Below are 17,011 nucleotides of genomic sequence, written 5' to 3'. Positions count from 1 at the left end.
GGACGCGATGTAATTACTCAGGCTCTGCTTACTGCATTGGTGAGCAAATGAGTGCAGGGGGCAGAGGAGGAGTTGGGGACCTAGAATCAAATTTGGTTCATTCTTCAAGTCCCAGCTGAAGTCCCGCCTCACCGGACTGCTGCTTCACCCTGGTTCTTACAAATAGGCATCTGCTTCACCCTGGTTCTTACAGCTTCTGTCTCTGGGGAGAATCCTTTGGGCCATTCTTGACTCAAATCTATAGGCCATGCCTCCATTTATTTATTTATTTTTTCATCTTTTCCAAGTGAGAGGAGAGGAGATAGAGGGACAGATTCCCACATGTGCAACTGGGATCCACCTGGCAACTCCCCCCACCCCCGGTCTGGGGCCGGTGCTCTGCTCATCTTGGGTTGTGCTCACAACTGAGCTATTTTCAGGGCCTGAGGCAGTGGCTCCATGGAGCCATCCTCACCATCCAGGCTGATGTGCTCAAATCAATTGAGCCATAGCTGCAGAATGGGAAGAGAGAGAGCGAGAGAGAGAAGGGGGAGGAGTGGAGAAGCAGATAGTCACTTCTCCTGTGTGCCCTGACCAGGAATCGAACCTGGGACATCCACACACCAGGTTGATGCTCTACCACTGAACCAACTGGCCAGGGCCTAGTCTATTTTTAAAATAAGAGGTTTTCTTTCTTTTCTTTTCTTCTCTTTTCTTTTTTTCTGGAGTATTGGTCATGTGCCTGGGGCTGTGCTTTGCATTAAAGACCCAAAGAAGAAAGGGTCATCCACTGTTGTTGAGTTCACACCCTGGAAGGGAAGACCAATGTAAAAAAACAATAACCAACGTTTCTCCAAAGAAGATTCATAAGTGACTAAAAAGCACATGAAAAGATGCTTCATATCATTAGTCTAAGGAACCACAATTCAAAACCACAATTAAATACCACTTCATATCCACTAGGCTGGCTGTGATTCAACAAACAGAAAATAACAAGTGTTGGTGAGGATGTGGAGAAATTGGAGCCCTCCTGCCCTGTGGGTGGGGATGAAAAACGGTGTGGCCACTGTAGGTTTGGAGGTTCCTCAAAGGTTAACATAGAACTAGCACAGGGCCTAGCAACTCTCCTTCTACGTATGGACCCTAAAGAATTAAAAACAGGCATTCAAACAAAAACACGTACCCGAATGTTCCTAGCAGCACTGTTTACAACAGTCAAATGATGGAAACATCCTAAATGCCTATCAGCTAATGAGTGGATAAGCGAAATGTGGCACAGATCCACACAATGGAATAATACTATCCAGTCAGAAATGAGAATGAAGGACTGATACATGCCGCAGCATGGTGAGCCTCAGAAACATTGTATTAGGTGAAAGATACAAGACACACAGGCCACCTATTGAATGGTTCCACTTATACAAGATACCAAGACTGGGTGAACCCGTAGAGACAGAAAGAGTAGAGGTTGGCAGGGATGCGGAGGGGGGCGGAGACTGCTTAATGGGCACAGGTTTCCCTGAGGAGTGATGGCAGTGTGGAGAATTAGTGGTGACGGGTGCACGTCATTGTGACTGTACTTAATGCCACTGAATTGTGTGAAGAGTATGGAAGTCCGAACAACCTGGTTTGTTTTGGGGACATGAATCTTCCTGCAGGTTCGTGAGTGGGACAGACTGGAAATAGCGTAATTGAAACAAACTAACAAACAAAAAAAGAGTAAATATTTTTTGGTGACTTACTGTGTGCCAGGCAGCATGCTAAGGGCTTGGCATCAGTTAAGTCATTTAATCCTCTCAACAACTCTGATATTTTCCCAATCTTACCTGTGATGACACTGAGTGTCAGGGAAAGTAATTTGCCCGATGTTGTATGGAATCTTTACTTTACAGGTACATAAAGAGGACACACAGAGCTGTGAGTCTATAGAGGAGCCTGAAGCTCCATCCCTCCTAATTAATGCCTCTTTATAAGATGTTCAAGGTGTATTCAGGGATGGCAGAAGAAGCTTTTTCTTGGAACCAGTATAAACTTGCATTGTGTTTCTCAGTGTTCTTTAGTGAAACAAGACCAATAGGAAATACTATGTATCTATGCATCTGTGCATGTATGTATGTATGTATGTATGTATCTATGTATGCATCTATCTATCTATCCATCATCTACCTATCTATCTACAGAAGGAGATTTAGTTTAAGGAATTGGCTCACGAGATTATGAAAGCTGAGAAGTTGTGCAAGCTGGAGACCCAGGATAGCTGGTCGTATAATTAAGTCTGAGTCCCAAGGCCTGAGAACCAGGGAAGCTGAGAGCAGGAGAAGGTAATGTCCCAGCTCACTCAACCAGGCAGGAAGGGGCAAATTTTTCCTCTCCCTCCTTTTATGTTCTATTCAGACCCTCAACAGATTGGATGATGCCCACCCACATTGGGGAAGGCAAATCCACTTTACTGCGTCCACTGATTTAAGTGCTAATTTCATCCAGAAACACCCTTGCAGACACACTCAAAATATCATGTTTAGCCAGATATCTGAGCACCCTGTGATCCAGTCAACTTGACACATAAAATTAACCATCATGTGTGTGTTATTGAGCTGTGTGGAGTTATGGAAGACAGTTGTGATGCTTTTCATTACAGTTTCAAAAATAGTTAAAAAATATTTGAGCAGATCTAGACCAGAATTTTGTGAGTTGTTTGAGTTCAACAGAATACAGTTTGAAAACCACTGCTCAAATTATTTAATCAGGAGCTATTTAAGCCCTGTCCAGGTAGCTCTGTTTGTTAGAGCATTGTCCCCACACACCAATTTTGTAGGTTCAATCCCCGGTCAGGGCACATACAAGAATCAACCAATGAATATATAAAGAAGTGGCACCACAAACTGATGTTTCTCTCTCTCAACCTCTCTTCCTTTCTCTCTCTGTAAAATCAGTCAATCAGTAAAAAAGTCTAAAAGGCTATTTAGCTCTGTTGAATCATATTATGTTTGCCTCTTATGTCTTTGAATTGGTTATTATCTTTTTTGGCCCCATGTAATATGTTCATGAAAATTGTTCAATCAGTGACAGGCTTGACTTCCAATAGAACTGCTATGGATCAGACTTGGTAAATAATTGTTTGCCCAGTTCACTACGTATTTCTGTAATGTCTCTTCATGAGCAATTTCACTTTTGACCTTTGTAACTGCTGCAAAGTTCTTTATAGTTATTCTATATCTCTCATTTAATCTTTTTAAAAAATGTCTTATTTTAAAAATAATTTTAGATTTACAGAAAAAATTTCAAAGATAATAGAGTTCTTATCGATTCCACACTTAATTTTACCTACTATTAGCGTCTTATGTTTATGGTACATGGAGGTACAGTGAGGTCCTATCAAAGTGGGCGTGGCCGCATCCGGGCAGTGAGGGTGGAGAGACGATGGGCCTTCCTCAGGTGGCTTAGTGGGCAGCGCACACCGACGGGATCTGGGTGGGGAAATCGATGGGATGCTTCCATGGTCCCCAGAAGTCAGACCACAGCAGAGGGCTGATCTCTTAAAGACAAGCAGCTAAGGTCTTAAAGCCAGAAGAGTCTGGGCATTGATTAAATATAATCTCATTTATATCCAAAGGCTTGTGAAACCTGGGGAAATTGCAATTATGTGAGGATTTGAGAAAGATTTTAATGAATACACGGAAAGGGGAGGACTAGACTACACAGGTCGGCTGATGTGAAGGTCTGTGACCTGCAGCCCCAGGAAAAGGGTCCTTTAACATAAATGCTGGTTCTCTGTGAGCAGAATAGCTTTTGTTTGCTGTTAAATCCCAGTGTTAGCAGTAATATTAACTGTAAAGTTAAAAAAAATGAGTTAACTATTGGATAGTTTGGTTTAACTACTATATTGTAACACTAAAATATTGCCGAGAGAGAGAGAGAGAGTCTGTGTGTATGAGTAGAAACACACATATGTATGTTATGTTCAGAAACTACCGTTGCGGTATGTCTGCACCACAGTGTGCACATGTGACACTATGTGTGCCTCCTGCTCAGAACTCTTTATGGACATAAGCACCCTGCGGTTTAGAAGAGTGTGGTTTGGAACTGGAGTCAAGTAGCACCCTTGGCTTTTCTCAGGCAATGAGGTCGGACGGCTTATCTCCCGGGAATGGTGAACCATTCCCTTCTCACCCACGAGGTTTCCAAGGCTAAAGTGTTGTTTGTGATGATTTGATGTTCATTCATGTGGGAAAGTTCATTTTTGTTAATTGCCTGTGAGTCAACAACTCGACCGCATTTGCCAGGAGAGAGCAGCCCTCTCTCCGGTGTGCACACTTGCAAGTTTCTTTGAGTGAAGAATGAAAAACCTAGAGGAGCATCTTTGAAGTCACCAGCCCTCAGAAGAGAGACTGATGCGTGTCCCCAGACCCATGATTGCTGATGTAACAGGCCAGAACTAGGAAACATTTGATACATAATTAACCCAGAGATGAGCGTATTCTTGATTCAAAATTCTGTCAAGCTCAAATGGCCCATTTGATTTTTGAACGCCAATGTAAAAATAACAGAATGAAACATTAGCTACAAATACAAAAGTCAAAGATGGTCATGGAGAGTTCAGGGCCAAAAAGCAAGGATGGTTCAACCTCAGAGAAACTGTGTGGCTACATTAACCCAAAGAAGAAAAGCCACGTGGTCATCTTAGCTATAAAAGAACATTTTTATAATGTCCACCATTCATTTATGATAAAAATATTTTGCAAATTCTGTCTAGAAGGGAACTTTCTTAATACAGTACAGATTTATGGCCCTGGCCTGCAACAGACAACATACTTCAGAGAAGCTTGGGCTCACCCCCTTACAGATGAGGAGCACGTGCTGCTGGTGAGTAACGTGGGATCAAAGGTCCCCTGCCAGGTCTGTAAGATAAAAATGAACTAAAACAAAACTTTAACAATTGGGAGGAAGAGTATTAAATTGTCATTTGCCAGTGCTAGGATCTAAATAGAAATCTATCAGTATCAATGGAGGAATATTAGAATAAGGATGTTCAGGAAATTTGCCAGACACAGATAAACTCAGAAAAATCAGTCATGTCTCTCTCCATGTCACCAGCAGCCAATCAGAAAAAAAAGAAAAGAAAAGAAGATGCCTTCATAATAGCAACAAAAATTTAAATTATTTAGGAATGATCAAAGAGTATACATACTATGGATAGCACTTATTTTAAGCATGATTACATGGATAGATACTCGTGCTTATGAATGGAGTGTTTTAACATCATCAAGATGTCAGTTATCTCCAAAGAATGCACAACTTCCGTGTGATCCAAAACAAAATTCCAGTTAAGTATTTAAGGGATGTGACAGAGTTTTCTATGCACAGAAGAATGTAGATCCACAAATAGCTAAGTTACTCTGGGAAAGAAGAGGGAGAAGGCAGACTACCCTCACCAGATATGGCTGCATGGTACAAAAACATTTAAATGAAAGGTGTGCTATGAGTACAAGGGCAGAGAAGTGGACCAATTGAACAGATTACCATCATTATATTATAATAAAGGTAAATGGGCAAGAGGGTAAATTACTTAATAGACGGTGTTGAGAAAATTGGCTCACTGTACAGAGAAAACAAAACTAGATCCCTACCTTACACCATATACAAGGGGGACCCTGGGTGGAGGGAAAGACTAAATTGGAAAGTAAAGCTAGAATACTAAGAGGTGAAAATGTAGGACATAGGGAAGAGAAAGGACTTCTTTCAACATGACCTCAGAAGGTCGTGATTACACAACACCAAGAGTTATAGTTAAAAAAAAGACAACATTGACAAAGTTAACAGACCGATGAGAGATTAGGAAACATATCAGCCATGTCTGAGAGCAACGAGAGGCCAGTATACAGAAAACTCTGCCAGTAAACGAGAAAAAGAGAGAAAGGTCGTGGGAAAACATGAACGAAAGATATGAAAAGTAATTCACAAAAAGGGATAGGCCTGAATATCTAATAAATATATGAAGGGATGCTCAAATTTGGTACTACAGAGAAATGTGAATTAAATTAAGAGTGGGGTAGCATTCTATCTCCATTTTCATGGGCAAAAATTATCATCAATTTAATGATGTCCTACTGGTGGGAATGGGAACTGGTCGGGCCTCCAAGCGAGCATCTGGGGCAGGGCTTGCTCCAGTGATGCATGTGTTTACGCAGGGACTCCGTGTGAACCCATGTGTGGGTAACCTCAGGAAAAATCTTTGCATGACTCCAAAGGAAGACGTGGATGCAAGTGTTCGAGGCTTACTGTCTGTGTCGTGGGGAAGTGGAGTCTACTTGTGCATCAGTTAGGAAATAGTTCAGTAAGACGAGGTGGGTGAATATCCTGAAACACAACGCAGCGGATGCACACAACTGATGTACTCACAGCAGCAGGGATAGACTCTAACCATGGTGCCGAATGAAAAAAGGAAAAACCGATGTGGGTCATAGCCCAGTGCCATGTATGCAAATTAAAAATATATATATATATAAATGCACACACACACAACTTCTATATTTGACAGAGATACCTACATATTTGAGGGTTGTAGGTACTGTGGCTGGGGGTGGGTGGGAATAGGAAATTAGAGGGGGGGGAAAGGCAGTAGGTGTAAGGTCGGTGGATAGAGGGATAGTCATGTGGAGAACTCAGACCCGCCCACTTTGGCTAGGACTGCCCACAATCAAGCCCGCCAAAGGAAGCTTCCCAGGAACCATTTGGAAAGAAGCGATCGTCTGCCAGCCAGTGAAATTTCACCACGTCATAGTAGCTCCACTTCCCTAGAGGGACCCTTTAAATATCTCCCACGCAGTTTAATCCGTGCAACTTCCCTAGCCTCCATCTCCTCCATCTTTCTTTCTTCGGGGCCAGGGAACCTTGCTGGGCGGGATGTGCGCTCTGTACTCAATAAAGCCGTTTACTTATTCCACACTTTGTGGCTCTGGCCCTCTTCCTTCCTTCTCGGCAGGGAAAAATACCTTACATTTTGGTGCCGAAAACCTGGAAGGAGTTAGAAGTCCGCAAGGACCGCTCCTTTCTCCTCCCCTCTGAGAAAGAACCAGGAGAAAGTACCAGGATCTCCGACTTCCACCCACTTCGGCGCACAGTGCGGTAAGTCCCCTGCCTCCAGCTTTCCTCTCAGTTCTTTCCTCCGAGACTCCCTGTCCGAAACCGTAGCTACGTCAGGGAACTCTTTTCCATTCGTCCGAGTGAGCATGTGCTTGTGGAGACCTCCCCATCCACTTTCATCCGTGGCTGAACCTTGAGTTTTTAGGATGCTAATGCTCAAGTCTGACCACTCCGAGAACTGAGTGCGGCTGTTGTGGCACAGGAATCTCCCTCCCTAAGGAAGAAGAAACTGTTCTTCTTCTCCGCTGTGGCCAGGCCACAGAACCCACTCAATTAGCCTCCTGAGGGACTTTCGGTGTTAACACCCTCACCAATTTAACTATCGCCAAAAAAGCTGGGAACTGATTGGAGATCTCTTACATACACGGCTCCTAATTATTCGTGTACCTGTCCTTAATCTCTGTGCTGCCTGTTCCACTGCATGGCCCTTTTTTCTGGCCAGAGAAACCTCAGCTAAAACCTCTACTCCTAATCTTTCCTTCTCCGCGGACTCCAAACTCTCTCTCCCCTCCCTTCGCAAAAACCTGTTTCTTATTCGCCATCTACTACCTTCTCTTTCTCCTCCCCTGCTGGCCAGGGGCCCCTCCCTTCACTGTGTTCTCTAGTCCCGCCTCCGTCAGGCCTTTCTCAGCCTGGCATTGGCTCTTACACTGGTTTTCAGGACGTTCAACCCCAATTTTCTTACAGGAAGTTCCTGCCCTGTCCTGCCTTTGGCTCCAGCGTTTTTCCTGTGGGATCTAGGTGCCGGGCTCCGCACGAGCCCTCCTCTTCTTATTCCCAAACCCCCAAACCCCTATCCGGAATCTGTGAACACGGCATTTAAAGTTTCTAATGGTCCCAACTAGTAGAAACAGGCCAAGGCTGTTTCGCCAGGCCCCCATGCAACAGAAGGTAACGCTCCAAACCCCGACTCTTGTGGCAACCCTGTGACCAGCAAAGCCACCAGCAGCTTGCTTTAAGTGTGGCAAGCAGGACCACTGGCCCTGACAGGGCCCCTGCCGGTGGCTGCCCACTGAGCCCTGCCCTGACTGCAAGCAGCCCAGTCACTGGTGGAGTGATTGCCCCTTTGGGCAACAGGTTTTTTCCTCAGTGCCTCTACGTGGAGGACAAGCCACCCAAATGAAAGGCCAATCCAGCCAGGTGGGTACATCGCTCGAACTCCTAGGACACGGCCTGGACTCAGAGAACCCAGGGTTCTGCAACAAGTGGGTAAGTCAGTCCATCTCATTTCTTGTGGACATGGGGGCTGCCTTCTCTGTTTTTGCCTTCATACTGTGGACCTCTAGTTCCCTCACAGGTTTCTGTTATGGGAATGGATGGGACCCTCTTCCTTTCCCCTTTTTACACCACTCCTGACATGCAGTTCTGCCTCAAGCTTGCTTCCTTATAGGACCTCCGGCGGTTGGAACCACTGGACTCCATCCATCTCCAGTTCCCCAAAAGGCTGGACCCTGCAAATTCCCCTATTACTCCTCTTTTTTTTAAATCCTTACAGGACTGCATCTGCGAAGTTTCTCCAGTCACAGCCACACAGATGTTCCTCCTGACACCCCTCAAAGCCACCGCCTTCTGATCTCCCCCTCCCCATGATGCCCCTATTCAGCAGGAAGTAACCAGATGAATAAACAGCACCCCTTTTTCTATTTAACACAAAAGGTCAGAATGTAAGGTTAGTGGATAGAGGGATAGTCATGTGGAGAACTCAGACCCGCCCACTTTGGCTAGGACTGCCCACAATCAAGCCCGCCAAAGGAAGCTTCCCAGGAACCATTTGGAAAGAAGCGATTGTCTGCCAGCCAGTGAAATTTCACCACGTCATAGTAGCTCCACTTCCCTAGAGGGACCCTTTAAATATCTCCCACGCAGTTTAATCTGTGCAACTTCCCTAGCCTCCATCTCCTCCATCTTTCTTTCTTCGGGGCCAGGGAACCTTGCCGGGCGGGATGTGCGCTCTGTACTCAATAAAGCCGTTTACTTATTCCACACTTTGTGGCTCTGGCCCTCTTCCTTCCTTCTCGGCGGGGAAAAATACCTTACAGTAGGTAAATAAAATAATAGATCAATGATGATAATAGATTGGCCATGAACTGAGGTATGAGATGAACTTCGCCCTGTCCCCCTGAAATCCAGAAAGCCTGGCCAAATAACCTATGTTTATTCATCTCTCTCTACATGCATTTTCTTCTTCTTGTTGTTTGCCATCAAACATGGGCATCTTAAAATGGCAGGTCTTTCACCTTTGCAGTCATCATGGCAAGAAAGAACTCAATTTCCGGTTTCTACAACTTGGAGGAAACAAGTGGTCTGCATCCTTGGCTGAGAGAAGTCCAGCCTCGGGCTTATCCCCTGTTCCTAGCACCTGGCTTTATTTGGGGTCCCACTGTAGCCTGTAAAAAAACCCACAGAGACCTCGTGCTTTCAGAGTCAAGGGTTCAGAGGCGTCACCTCCCGCCCCCACCCCTGCTTTGCCTACACAGGCTTTCTAACTGATTGATGCTTTCCTGTCCATCAAACTGCGTCAGTTATATTAGCAACTTTATGGCCTGACATCTGATCTCCTGGCAAGTCCCACCAGGCAAATGTAAGTTGTGACAGGCAACTAGGGCCTCAGACAATGTCCGGGTTTCTCGGATAATAACTTCTCAAGACCTATTTATTTATTTTTTCATTAAGCGTCTGTTAGGTTATTTACATTTTATTTGTAATGTGGTATGTTCAAAGCAGTTTGTCGAATGTCAGGGACTTTCTCTTCTGAGATGGCCTTTACCCTCCGAAGTAAAAGGTGAGCAATCCTGGGGCCCCAGATAGGCCAGCCATTCTGACTCCGACCCTAAGCGTGGGGTGTAGCTATCTTGGTGTATCGATCCTATCTTCAGACAACACTTGGATATTGTATTTTCCCACCTCTGCTGGCCCCTCCTGAGGGAGTTCCCCTTTATGCTGATTCCATATCCTCACGAGGCAGATTTATTCTTTCTTTCTTCTTTCTTTCTTTCTTTCTTTCTTTCTTTCTTTCTTTCTTTCTTTCTTTCTTTCTTTCTTTCTTTATTTTTTGTACTTTTCTGAAGCTGGAAATGGGGAGGCAGTCAGACAGACTCCCGCATGCGCCCGACCAGGATCCACCCAGCACATGCTCTGCCCATCCGGGGCGTCACTCTGTCGCGACCAGAGCCATTCTAGCACCTGGGGCAGAGGCCAAGGAGCCATCCCCAGCACCCGGGCCATCTTTTGCTCCAATGGAGCCTCGGCTGCAGGAGGGGAAGAGAGAGACAGAGAGGAAGGAGAGGGGGAGGGGTGGAGAAGCAGATGGGCGCCTCTCCTGTGTGCCCTGGCCAGGAATCGAACCCGGGACTTCTGCACACCAGGCCGACGCTCTACCACTGAGTCAACCGGCCAGGGCCAGATTTATTCTTTTGTCTTATGGAAACACAGAGCATCTGGAAAATATTCTTTGTTCAACAAATGTTCATGAATCTAAGCCTATTAATAGTTCCCCAGTCTTTAGTTTTTCTCTGTAATCAATTTTTTGTTATATCAACATCTCTTACAGTGATACTAGTGTAGAAGGTTATAATTCTAGGTATTTCACAGATTTCCTAAGAATAGCTCATTTGGTTATTATGGGCATAGATGGGATTTGTCACGATATACAGTTCCTCTGAGCAACCTCAATGTTCTTTCTCTTGGTGTTGACTTAGCCTCTGTCATTCAAATAAGATTAGTAGAAGCAGATGCTACTCCTCAACCAATTACCAGTCTCCCACATAGAAGGAACATCTCATTAAGGGAGAATATTCCATCATTTAGAAGTATATTAAATTTTGCTGTTTCTCCATATGACAAGTTCAGGGGTCACAGATGTCAGGACCTTTGGTAGGCACACCTGTGCTGCATGGACCGTGGGTAGAATAATTGGGAATCTTGACATTCTCCAGTTCCCTTGATCCTGAGCACATCTCTGTATCTAATTATACTTCGGAAAACATACCTGTATTTGAAAGGCAACTTTACCTCTAATTAGTTGGCTATGAGTAAGTTAATTCACCTCTCTAAGCCCCAGTTACCTTGCCTATGAGAGGATGATGCCGTCATTCACCTAGCTCGTGCTGCATATGCGAGGTAACGTAGGCGCTGGAAGGAAAGCGGCGAACAGAGGCCAGTTACCTCCCTTGTGGAGCTCACAGGCTCCATGAATTTACAACACAAACAAAAAATACGGTAGTGCTATAGTGCAAACATAACAGCTCGCAGAGCAGATCCAAGACCAGCAGAGATGCTGCAAGCATCAAATGAGGAAACGAGCCGTGAGACCCATGGTCTGTGCTCAGTCACAGCTGGACGCTTGAGTTGAAAGGAGAACCATAGTTAAAGGTTGTCCCTTTCCCTGTCCTCTTTAAGACACATGGGTGTGGTGCCAAGGGTGCAGTCCATGACCTGGAAGTGCTGCTGAAGGGCCCGTGGCAGCCCAGTCCGAGTGTGTGGGAATGCAGAGGGGCAGGACGGGGTGGCGACGGACACCAGTCTCTGGTGCAGGTCGCCTCCGGCACCTTCCCTCGCACCCCACCCCGCAGACTTCACTCTGCCCAGAGAAGGCACCGGGATTCTTTCCCAGGATGCATCGGAACAGCCCTCGGCTCTGGTTGAAGGTTCGCGGATGGTTGACATGCTTGTAGCTGGGTGGGTCGAGAGAGAACGAGGCCAGCAACCCCCAGGCCGGTGCCCTTCCTCTCATTTCCCCCTTGTATACGCGCTGAGGATCCTGGCAATTCTCTTTATCATGGTCCAGTCACCATTTCGTCCGGCTGAGTCAGGGATCTCTTGGGGGTCCCTCACGCTGAGACACGTCACAATTCTAACTTCAAGGAGGGTCCGGTCTTCTTTGTCCTTGTAGGACTCCAGCCTTGGGAAGGGTAGAAGCTACACTGGTGACGGGGATGGAGCAGGGCCTGGCCTTTCACTGTGGCCTGGACCAGCCTTTCTAGAACTCTGACTTTTCCTCAGCATTGCACAGAATCCTGGCTCAGTTCCCAGCTTTATAAAACCACTTACAATGTACTCACTCGATAGACTGAGAATATCTCTGGCGCTATAATTTGCGGTCCTTTTGGAAGGGACTGTGAAATATGATTGAAAGGTACACAGAAGGAAGGGGGGAAAAAGTGGTGTGGCTGAACAAGTCAGCAGAAATCAGGTTTGAATTTGTGAACCGCGCGATGGAGTGAAAGCCAAGCCATTGGACGTAAATCAAAATGAGCAAACACATTTTTCTATTATCCTTATTTAAATATTTGTGACATCCATTACAACACGGCAGCCTATTGACCTTTTCTTGGGGACGTTAATTCTTGGGTTATTGGCTTTTGTTTCCCGAAAGTAAGTAATCACTTGAACTCGCTGGCATTGCTATTGGCCATTGGAGTTTGCCGGGTGGATGCGTGGGATAGGCTAATGCCTTCTCCAGCTGCCGCTCCGTGCCTGAGCCGGCTACGTCTGCGACGCCCGAAGGCCCGGCACGCCAACACAAACACGCTGATTCCCCTGAACTCGTCAAAAGGAGTTTCGTTGGGTTACAGAGAATTCCAGTTATTGCTCCTGAAAAACACAGCCAGGCCTACCAGACAGATATGTCACAACAGGCTGGTAGTGTACATTCCCTTTATAAGAGGGGGGGGGGGGGGAAACACTCAAGAGACCGTCTTTCCTGGTTTCAATAGGACAGAGATTTGAGGGGATTCAGCAGGAAGGTTTTCGTGTTGTGTCTTCTGACAGGTACCTGAAGGTAAATCCATTAACCGGCTTGTGTTTCAAGCCCCAGGAGGAATGTCCAAGGTGAACACGCCTTGACAGGCCACAGCCACGTGGGCTTCTTGAAGCAGTTGTATCAGACGCTCAAGTCAAGTTGGGGCATGAGTGACCTCTAACATCTGAAGGAGCGTTGACTCCTTGTAAGTTTATCCTCCAATTAAAAAAAAAAAAAAGTGTTTGCTGACATACAGCCCTCATTAAACTGCCAGAGACTAAGATAATAGCAGGAAGTTCTTCCCAGATAAACGCAACATGGTCATCGGGGAAGAATGGGACTTAGTCAATTAAATCATTAATGGATAATTGAAATGCCTTTATAATTGGGTGCCAATGCCTTCCACACATTAAAAATAAAGGAGAAAACATCTTATCTCGTAGTTCTCTTCGGGGCCAGTGGACTCTCTTGAACTTCACTCTGTTTGTAGATGGCAAGGAATGAGGTTTATTTGACTGTTTTTGTTTTGAGTTGGTGCGGGTTTTCCCGCTCCACTGCAGAATGTGTCCTTTGAGTACCCGCGCCTCTGAGCCTGCTTGTCCCTTTTTTTGTAGCCGTGCCAGGGTTTATCACCACTCACTTCTGGATAGTGTTAATGCTGCAGTCACTTCCTGTCTGCAAAACAATCGTAACATTCACCAGAGTTCTGGGTGTTCAGGCCACGTGGGGGATTATTACCTGAAATGGCTAAAAGGAGTTTTGTGAGAAGTTCATGCAAGATGCTGACACTGTTTATAGAGAAATATTGTCCTGTGTTCAACACGTACCCATCAAATGAATGGGAAGGAAAGCAGCACCATAAACAGACCGAGGGTGAACCCCATTGTTGGCGTTGACCTACGGGCACATTAAGGAGCCTGTAAGTAGTGGAAATACCCAAGAAGGGAGTCCCTTAATGCAGAGCAGTGGTCCTGCTACTTCCGGGAGCATCGGGAACACTGGGGGAATTTATAGAAATATACAATGCAGGTCTCTAAATCAGATAGGCATGGGCATGGTGGGTTCTGAGAATTCACAGTTTTAGCAAGTTCCCAGGTGATGCAGTGCCATGGTCCAGGGAGCATATTCTGCGACCCTCTGGTGTCAGTGAGGCCAAAAGGAAAGGGGGCAGAAACTCCACGCACGACTTCATACTTCCACTCCCTTGTCCTAGTTCCAGGAGAGAACACCTTATGAGAGGCAGTTTTGTTGTTGATCTAAATGAGAATACAGACATTCCTGGCTCCATGGAACGAGGTATTTCGGCACCGCGATGTGCAGATGAGCAAACGAATGCACAATGGGCAGAGTACAAACGCATCCTGTTTGCTTCTCTATCTTGTCTCTGAAGCCAGGGACACGTGTCCTCGGAGTGGCGTCCCCTGGAAGAGCTAAGCAGGCGCACTTCGGAAAGGAGGGGGCCAGCGTCCTGCCTGAGGCATTCTGGGTGTAGAATCCTGGGGTTGGTGCAGCACCATTGTCTTGATTCTGTGAGCTCTTATCCCAGCCTCCGCGCCTTGTTACCCTGTCTCCCCTTCAGTGCTTCCCTCCTTAAGAGAAATTTCTCCCTCATTCCTGTAGCTCATATGACTCTATGTGCCCCAGTCTTAGAGTTTAGCTCCCCTCCGGCCACCCGAGCGTTTCAGTGGCTGATGTTAGCAGACGTCGAACATCTGACTTCACTTGTAGAAACTGGCACCTAAATCTTTCTCCATGCCCTGAGCATGCCTTCGGCGTAAGCCTTCAGGTTACGGAAAGGAACCAGTGCCCTGACTGTTCCAGCCCCCAAATTCAAAATTGCCGCCCCCCCCCCCCAAATATCCTGAGCGATGAAGGTAAAACGCGTGGGGAGTGTCATGGAGTGTCATTTCCCAGTGTTTTGATGTGGGAACAGGTAGTACAGGATCACGCTGTGGTGAAGGCAGCAGAGCATTTTACTGCTTGTTTGAAACTCAGTAGCTCCAGGGCAGAAGCAGGAACGGGAGTCGGGAGTCGTCTGTGCTTCCAGAACCAGCGGCGGCACTCAGGAGTTACTATTTTCTTTCGATAAGTTTTAAAGGAATTCGCAGAATGTAAATGGCTCATTATCTTCACGGTCCAGAACATGTCAGCCAATGTCAGGGGATACATATCATATTCTGAGGCTGCCGTTCACTACGGGGCCGAGCTGCAGATAACATCACGTGTGGCGCTGCCTGAGGCTTAGCAGTGGGCAGGGAAGAGGAGAGGCAGATGTAGCCGGCGATACGCCTCCTGTGCAAGAGGGCAAAGAGGGAAGAGAAGAAACAGGGGTTCCCAGCATTTCCGAGTTACCTCGCTGCCTTCCAAGACCTCTCAGGACTGGGCCTTGGCGGCTGCTGGCACTCGTGAAGGAGTCAGTGGCAGGTCTCCAACTCCCTCCACCGTTGGGGTCCTTTCTCATCTACTTTTTGTCCCAGCTTCCTCTTTGGGTTCCATCCCTGTAGAGCACCGGCTGCCCAGGGGCTGGCTGCTGGCTGCCCTCCCTCTTCCCCGCAGGGAACCACGTGTGACACCCTCGCTCGCTGCCCCAGCGCACCTGCTCCAGACAGTCTCACCCACCACGCCTTGGGCTCCTGCGTTTCCCCATCAGTGTGCTCAGAAGGATCACTGTGGTTTCTCAGTTACAGGCTCGATATGAGGTGACAGTTTAGTGGTCAGTCCAGCTGCATTGGGAGTTAAGATTATCCACGCTTGTCCACACTCTGCCGCGCCACGCAGCTCTGCCTTCTTCCGGCCGATTTAGCCATCTGTCCCCTGCGGAGTGTGCAGCCCGGAACGTTTTGCCGGCTCGGACATTGGCTCCTCTTGTTTTTAGGAGTTTGTCAGACCAGGGGGAGGATAATGAAGAGGTCTGGGCAGGTTCAGATTTATCCCTTGGATGAATTGCAAGAAACCATTGTTTTTAATGATGGCAAAAACCACGAGTGGTTCCCCTCCTGGGAGGAAAGTATATTTCTAAATTCTATTATTTTCTTTGTGCTGGTTTCTTCCCTGTTTTGCCTCTGGATTTTCATTGAGGTAAGTTTTTAGTCTCTGAGTGAGCCTTGTTGCGAGTTCCCCATCTGGCTGAGAGGAAGACGGGAGGAAGTGGAAACATTGCAGGGGGGTCCATGGTTCTGTGGGTGATGAGGAGCTTTGTGGTTTCAAACCTCACCCTTCAGATTCCGGGAGAAGTCATGCTCAGGATCAAAGTGCACTTTTCTCTCAAAAACTCTTCCAGAAGAAGTATTTTCCTAAGTTAGGGAAGTCCAAACTCTAAGAGACTTCCTTATGTACTATCCAAATTGCTCTTCCTTATCTGCCTCATTCATCGGCCCCAAGAAATCCAGGGTGCGTTTTAATCAGGAAACGGGGTGTGTGTGTGAGGGCTCAGGAAGCGGCTCCTGGGCAGAGGCTGCAACCACCAGGGAAGGGGTTCGCTCCCCGGGAAGGGGGTGCCTGTGCGATTTTGCCTAGTGGATTTCCTCCACGGCTTCATGGGCGCTTGGTGTGCAGTCCTCTGCCGCCTGCAGATGGGTGCCTCCCCGAACACTACCAAATGCTTTTCTTTTCTTTTTTTTTTTTAATTTTTATTTATTTATTCATTTTTTTAGAGAGGAGAGACAGAGAGAGGAGAGACAGAGAGAGAGAGAGAGGAGAGACAGAGAGAGAGACAGAGAGAGGAGAGACAGAGAGAGAGAGAGAAGGGGAGGAGGAGCTGGAAGCATCAACTCCCATATGTGCCTTGACCAGGTAAGCCCAGGGTTTCGAACCGGCGACCTCAGCATTTCCAGGTCGGCGCTTTACCCACTGCGCCACCACAGGTCAGGCACCAAATGCTTTTCAAGGCAGCAACCCTTCTGTATGTTTCGCATTTTCACAAGTAAAAAATAAATAAATAAATAAATAAATAAATAAATCGAACTGCCTTACATAATGCTCATTCCTGTAATCATAAAACGCATTGCATGTTCAAGACGGCGCTCCACGGTGACGATGCAGTCAGTAACGAGTCAGATGGCTCTGTGACCCCCCATATCCCCCTCTGAGGAACTTGCTTTCTAGTAGTGTGGGCTACCATGTGGACGGGTATAAGAACACAGTGGGAAC

At 46.7% G+C, this 17,011-nt stretch overlaps 1 long non-coding RNA gene across 1 annotated transcript; it reads left to right on the top strand.

The window, feature by feature from the left end:
* The first annotated feature begins 7,860 nt into the window (after positions 1-7,860).
* LOC136311069 (uncharacterized) lies at positions 7,861-9,067 on the top strand. The gene is made up of 3 exons (XR_010726680.1): positions 7,861-8,013; positions 8,200-8,331; positions 8,618-9,067. It is a non-coding gene; the product is annotated as an uncharacterized lncRNA (long non-coding RNA).
* The last annotated feature ends 7,944 nt before the right edge of the window (positions 9,068-17,011 follow it).

This window comes from Saccopteryx bilineata, chromosome 7 (assembly GCF_036850765.1).
Source record: "Saccopteryx bilineata isolate mSacBil1 chromosome 7, mSacBil1_pri_phased_curated, whole genome shotgun sequence".
Taxonomy (NCBI): Eukaryota; Metazoa; Chordata; class Mammalia; order Chiroptera; family Emballonuridae; genus Saccopteryx; species Saccopteryx bilineata.
The sequence above is the reverse complement of the archived record's forward strand: the minus strand, read 5'-3'. Positions and strand labels throughout refer to the sequence as shown.